Raw genomic sequence first — 7,383 nt, 5'->3', positions numbered from 1 at the left:
TTTGATTGTTCCTGTAGCGCTTTCCTGACTTCTTCCTTATTTTTCTCAACTCCATTGTATAGTATTTTGATACATTTCATAATCATTTTTCTGAATTCCTTCTCCGGCATTTCCAAAGCCTCTACATCATCCAGTATGGAGTGTAGATCTACTTCCAGCTCATTTGCCTCAGTCACTTTATCTCGTTTCTGGACATGTGCAGATATGGTCATCTGCTTCTCTTTTTTGGGCATATTCACGGGTTATCTGTGGCCTTAATACTTATATGGGTGTGTATTTTGGTATTTTTTATGCTTTCTGATTGCCTCCACATAGAAGTGACCAAGAAATGGGCTTCCCTTTTCATTCTTCTTCTTGAAAAATTTCAAGATGCCACTGTTGGCCATTTTGATATAACTTAGGATTTAATTTTTGGCATATATCCTTTTTTGTCTCCTTGTCCCATTCCACAATCCCTGTACAGACCTTTTTTCTAGTTGTAAACTAGAAAGTTTAGGGCCAGCTCTGGCCGTTTGGTTTTAATTGGAAACTGTCTCTTTAAATTTTGAGGAGATCTGTGTGCATGCATAGTAGAACCCTCCGAGGGTAGGTCTGGGGTGTCCACTAGTTCAGGCACCCCTATAGTCACCAGAATGGAGGTGCACACACAGTAAGGGACCAATGAACAGATACCAAAAGAAAAGAATGTCCACACCTTTATCTCTGCAGTTCTGCCAGGCGTCTGTGGCCTCTCCTATCCTCCCCCGCTTGGTCTCACCCAAGATGGTGGCTACTGGAGCAGCTGAGTGTCTTGGACTAGAAAGAAATGGATTTCTTGCTTCTGCCACAAATTCCCCAGCTGTAAGCCTTCCAACCTTCTAAATATTTCTTTATATGTGGTTCAGAGTTCTGAGACTTTCCCTTGAGCCTGCTTGGTTGGATATTCTGTGTTGTTGCTGGAGGAGCTCTTTACTACATGTCCACCCGATCTGCCATCTTGTTTGTTTCTCGATGAGCACACTTTTTAATGGAAAATATTGCTCTCAATTATGAAGAGAGGGCCCCACTGGCAGGATGATGATATTTACTAACTCCGCTCATGGATACAGGTAATTGCACCAAATGGAATCAATCTGATTTTCTGTCCCAGGAACTTGGATTGGGTCTGAGTCTAGCTATCTGTGAGTGCCTAGAAATTTAGCCCATAAACTTTGGGCAACCTCAGTCTGTCTCGTGCCTGGGAAGTAGAGAAACCTGGTCTCTGCTGATAGAGTAGTGAGCAAATGCACCAAGAGAAGCAGAAACCTGCCATGGAAAGTTTGCTGACAATATCCAGTCCTGGTTTTATTTTCTTCTCAAGATACAGCTACGCACAGAATAAATTCCTGTCAGCTAACTCAAGTTGTTCTCTGTTCATGTAACCAAGAGTTTTGTTAATATCCTATCAGAAAAAGAGCCACATCCCAGATTGATTACTTGGACTTCCAATCCCTTTCACTATATACCTTTTCTTGACTGCTGAAAGGAAGTGCCCACATGTCCTTGCCTATTCTCCCTTTCTCGGTTTACTTAGTTCCATAGTACCCTCCTCACCAGTTGTTCAACTCCCCTTCTCCAGACACAATCTTTTTTGCACAGTTGGCAGTTGATAAAAGGTTGGGGTTCAGCAGTTTTTAAAGGGAGGAAGAGAGGATCTGTGAGTGCACAGAAGACAGTCTCCAAGACTGCGGCAGAAACTGGCCCTCCCTCCCAGACATATCTTACCCTGAAATCGAGCATTTCTAATTTAGTTGAGGCTTCCCTTCCAGACGTCCATTAGACATCCCTAGAATGGCTACCAGAGGTCAGGGTTGGGGCAGGAGGTGGGGATGGTTAAGAAAGACTGAAGTCTGGGCCTATTTACTACCATACATCCTAGCCAGTGTAATGTGTGAGTTTCTATGGAGCAGAAATGCCCAAACAGGCAGCACAGAGGCCAAGGTGAAGCCCTGACTAATGAAGGGGTCTCTCCAAGCGAAGAGTAGGAATTAAGAAGTTAGGGACCCTGGGAACCTCCTGGATCACCTCAGAGGTGGGGAGTTTGCACTTGGCCTTTTGGTCAGATCAAATGACTTAGTGACTGGGGTTAAGGCATCAAGGCCAACTGCCTAGCATTCAGTACTGGTTCTCTTTATGAGCCTCATTCAACTGATCTATTAAGTGGGGATCATCATAGCTCCATTACATAGGAAGTTGATAGGATGAAATGAGTTGTGCCTAGTACATAATTACCTCAATAGGTGATGGCTGCAGCCACCGCTCGAGTACTACTGGCTGTGCAGAGACTTTTTGGACCCTGCTTACACCTGCAGAAACTCCTAACTGGATGGGCATTCCCTAATTCCTTAAACTATCCCTCTGGAGCATTCCTAGACTCTGGTAAGAAGTCCTGTAAATAGACCCTAGCCTCCCCTGTCCCACCCTGAGGCCCTGGCTTGACCTCTACAGTCTATGTGGCAAAGATTTTCAGAGTGACTCAGGTAATCACTGCACTAGTAGTGACTGTTGATCTGAAAGATGCTGTAGTCAAAGCTGCCATCTGCATTTTCTTTTATTTTTGATGTGTTGAACTTGCTTTCCACAAAAGCCAAGCACAGCCCTTAAATCAGAGAGAAGAGTGTCAGGATTTTGAGACAAGCAATTAAAAGAAGGAGTCCTGGTGTGGCGCTATAGGAGAAGCAAAGGACCACAAGGTCAGTTTGAATCACAAAGTCACCAGTGACTCCTTGGAAACCCTATACTGGGTTGCTATGGATTGGAAACCAACTCAATGGTACTTAACAACAACAACAACAATTTAAAGAAAGATGTCTGCCCCAAGGGGGCTTTGTTGTTGTAGAGCTGGTAAGTGCCATTGAATCAGTTCCAACTCATAGTGACCCTGTACAGGGTTTCCAAGGAGTGGCTAATAGATTTGAACTACCAACCTATAGTTAGCAGTCCCGTGCTATCCTACAGTGCCACACCAGGACTCCTTAGATGGAGCTAGAGAACTAGAGAGAAATGTCCATTAGCCTCTCTTCTCATCTTTCCATCTATTCATCGATTCACCACCCACTCCTCAATAAAATTACTTACCTATCCATCCATTCACCCACTATTCAAGATAACTCTCATCCATCCATCCTTCCTTTCTTCATTTAGTGAGCACCTACTGTGGAGTCCTGGTATGTCACTGTAGGATAAGCACTGGACTGCTAACTGCAAAGTCAGCAGTTCAAACGCACTAGCCATTCACCAGAAACTCTGGACAGGGTCACTATGAGTTGGAACTGATTCAATGGCACTTAACAACAACAGTAACACTGTGTGCCAGGAACTGTATAAAGCCTCATGAGGCATATTTAGCTGCATCAAATATAGATGCAGCTTTCAAGGACCTATAAAGTACAAGAAAGAAAAGATGCACCTAAAAACAAATTTACCAAGCAAGATAGGAGGAGAAAATATTGTAAGACAAGTATGCACAAATTCTGGGCCAAGTACAAGAAAGAGAGAAAACTCTTTCATGGAGGAGAATGAAGCTTTTGCACCAGCTATTCCCTCTTTTCTGAAATGCTCTTCCACCAGACCTTTGAGTGACCAGGTCCCTTGCATCATTCAGCACTGCTCAATGTCCTCTCTTTTGAGAGGTCTTCCATTACTCCTCTGTCTAGAACAGCATTACCTATCATCACTCTGTCCTTGCTTCCTTCTTCATAGTACTGACCACCCACACAGTACTTCCTATATTTGTGCGTTTGCTTATTGCCGGTCTCCTTGCCTAGAATGTGAGTACTATGAGGGAAGGAGGAGCTTGCCCATCTCTGTATCTCCGGTGCCTAAAACAGTTCTTGGCACATTAACAAATGCTCAGTTAATGATTACTAAATGAATATGAGGTACTGGGGAGGTGTCTATTTTTGCAACTTGGTTGAATCTGGATGGGACAGAAAGAGAATGGTGGGCATGAAAGGGAGAGGGGAGGAAGTGGCACTCACAGTCACTTAGAGAGTAGCCCTCAAAGACATGCATGTCTTCTTTATAAAGCAGCTTGGCCATGTCACAGCAGTGGAAAATCCTGGCCTGATTTACAACAAGGAGAGAACTGGCCAAGGAGATGAATAGTACCCTTGTCATCCTCGGATGGGAGATGGTACCATCCTGCAGTTTCTAGGGCCTCGCAGACTTCCTGCTGGTCTTCTTTGAGGACCTGAAAAACCTGGAGAGAGTGGTCCAATAGCATGGCAGCTTCCAGACTCATTCCTCTCATTGATTTAAAATAATGAGAATTAGTAATCATGAAAAAAGTTTTTTTTTTTTTTTTTTTTAATTGTTGTTGTTGTTGTGTGCTGTGGAGTTAGTTCCGACTCATAGCGACCCTGCACAGGGTTTCCGAGGCTGTAAATCTTTACAGGAGCAGAAAGCCCCATCTTTCTCCCGTGGAACAGCTGGTAGTTACGAACTGCTGAACTTGCGGCTTGCAGCCCGATTCGTAACCATTACAATACCAGAGCTCTTTTACATTATAGAACATTTTAACTATTTACAAAATGAGAGGGAATAGTATCTTGAACCGCCATGTACCCACTGTCCAACTTTTGGCTCTTGTCACTGTATTAAAAGGACACAGCGCTGGGCAGTGTTGAGAGGTGCAGTGTGGGAGTCAGCCTGGCTGAGGAAATTCACAAAGACTATGCTTCACCAGCACTTGTGTGTGTGTGTGTGTGTGTGTGTGTGTGTGTGTGTGTGTGACCATGCGCTTTCAGAGGCAGGACTAGGATACTGAGTGTTAATCTCTCCCCTGCTATGTGAACTTGGATAATGTACTTAACCTCTCTAGTCCACATTTGTAAAATGAAGATATGCTAACATATACTTAGTAGGGTTGTCATAATGATTATATGAAATAATAGGTGCCCAGATCTTAGTTTCTACATAATATTCCTGCAAAAGGGATATGGGAAAATTTGGGTTATCTTGCTGTGTTTGAAAACAAAGAGGTGCTGAAAATAATGATGTGTGCATGTTAAGTGGACACAAGAGCCAGCTCAAGTGCAGGGCCCAACTGGCTAAATCTGGAACAATTGATTATTTGGTAATAGTTTTATTGAGATAGAATTCATATGTCATACAATTCACCTTAAAAAAAATGTTTTTTAGTATATTACAGAATTGTGTGACTATTGCCACAATCTATTTTAGAACATTTTCATCACCTCAAAAAGAAATGTTGTTCCCATTAACAGTCACTTCCCCAACCACTTACTTTACCTCTGAGGATCTACCTATTCATGTAAATGTAATTTTATAATATGTAGCCTTTTGTGTCTGGCTTTTTTCATATAGCAATGTTTTTAAGGTTCACCAGTTTTGTAGCATGTAGTAGCATGCTATTTATTTTTGTTGCTGAATAATATTCCACTATATGAATATACCACAAGTTATCTTGTTTCAGTTGATAAACATTTCAGTTGTTTCCTCTTCAGAGTGATTATGAATAACACTGATATGAACATGCATAGGGATACATATTTTCATTTCTCTTGGGTATATATCTGATCCTGATATGGTGCTGCAGGCTAAGCCCTGGACTGCCAACCATAAAATTGGCAGTTCAAACCCACCAGCCACTCCTCAGAAACCCTATGAGTCAGAACCAACTTGACAACACTTAATAACAACATACGTTTAGGAGTGAAATTCCTGTGGGTTTTTCGTTGTTGTTTTTGGTAATACTTTTGTGGTGCTGTAGGATAAGCACAGCTGAAAGGTTGTTTGAACTGCAAGGTGGTCAGCGGTTCAAACTTACCAGCCATTCCTCAGAAACCCTATTCAGGGTCACTATAAGTATCACTGGAACTGACTTGATGGCACTTAACAACACACTTAACCTCAAGGACGCCTGGTGGCACTGTAGCATCAGCACCAGGTTGCTTACAGCAAGGTTGCAGGAAAAATATGAGGTTGTCTGTTCCTGGAAATATTTTGTTTGGGAAATCCTAAGCAGCAGTTCTACCCTGTCCTATAGGGTTACTGTGAGTTGTTAGAATCAAACTGATGGCTGAGGGGAGGGGAAATTGCCATACTCTTTTCCAAAGTGGCTGTTCTCATTTACATTCCTACCAGCCAATATAAGGATTCCAATTTCTTTACATCCTTGGCAACACTTGTTTAATCTCTCCTTTAATGATAGCTACTCAGTGTGAAGTGGTATCTCATTGTGGTTTTCATTGGCATTTCCCTGAGGTTAATGATGTTGATTGTCTTTTCAGGTGTAGTGCTATAGGATAAGCACTGGACTGCTAACCACAAAATAAGTGGTTCAAATCCACCAACTGCTCCTAGGCAACTCTATTTAGGGTCGATATGAGTCAGTGTGCACTCGACAGCATTTAATAACAGCAACATTTACCATTTGTATCTTGTTTTGGAGAAATGTCAATTCAGATGTTTTGACAATTTTAATTTGGGTTATTCATTCTTTATTGTCATATGCTGTCAAGTTGCCTCCAACTCATAGTGACCCTGTATAGGGATTCCAAGAGTGGTTGGTGGCTATGAACCACCAACCTTGTGGCTACTAGTCCAGTGCTTATCCTACATTCTTTTATTAGTGAATTGTAATGGTGATGGTGGTGGTTATGTGCTGTGGAATCGATTTTGATCTTTAGCAACACGAGGCTGTAAATCTTTACAGGAGCAGAAAGCCTCATCTCTCTCCTGTGGAAAACTGGTAGTTTCAAACTGCTCACCTTCAGGTTAGCAGCCCACCTCATAACAATTATACTACCAGAGCTTCTTAGTGAACTGTAATCGTTCTTTCTGTATTATTGCAAAAGGTTTCCCCCCATTCTTTGTGCTGTCTTTTCACTTTCTTGATGGTATCCTTTGAAGCAAAAAAGTTTTTAACTTTGTTGTTGTCAGGTGCCATCGAGTCGGAACCGAATCATAGCGACCCTATGCACAGTAGAACGAAACAATGTCCGATCCTGGGCCAACCTCACTATCGCTGCCACACTTGATGCCATCAATGATGCCACTTGGCCAATCCATCTCGTTGGGGGTCTTCCTCTTTTTCTCTGACCATCCATCTTACCCAGCATGACATCCTTCTCCAGTGACTGTTCCCTCCTGACAACATGTCCAAAGTATGAGAGACGAAGTTTAGCCATCTTGGCCTCCAAGGAGCATTCTGGCTGAACTTCTTCCAAAACAGATAGATTGATTCTTTTGGCAGTCAATGGCACTTTTAGTATTTTCCTCCAACACCACAATTCAAAGGCATCAATTCTTCTATGATCTTCCTTATCCACTGTCCAGCTTTCTCATCCATATGAGGTTATTGAAAATACCATGGTTTGGGTCAGGCACACCTTAGTCCTC

The 7,383-nt window shown here is 42.5% G+C and overlaps 1 pseudogene; it reads right to left on the bottom strand.

Annotated features, from left to right (window-relative positions):
• The window catches only part of LOC102819422, a 7,092-nt pseudogene extending 2,955 nt beyond the window's left edge, over positions 1 to 4,137 (bottom strand).
• Positions 4,138 to 7,383: the final 3,246 nt, after the last annotated feature.

Source organism: Chrysochloris asiatica, unplaced genomic scaffold, assembly GCF_000296735.1.
Source record: "Chrysochloris asiatica unplaced genomic scaffold, ChrAsi1.0 scaffold00136, whole genome shotgun sequence".
Classification (NCBI taxonomy): Eukaryota; Metazoa; Chordata; class Mammalia; order Afrosoricida; family Chrysochloridae; genus Chrysochloris; species Chrysochloris asiatica.
The sequence above is the reverse complement of the archived record's forward strand: the minus strand, read 5'-3'. Positions and strand labels throughout refer to the sequence as shown.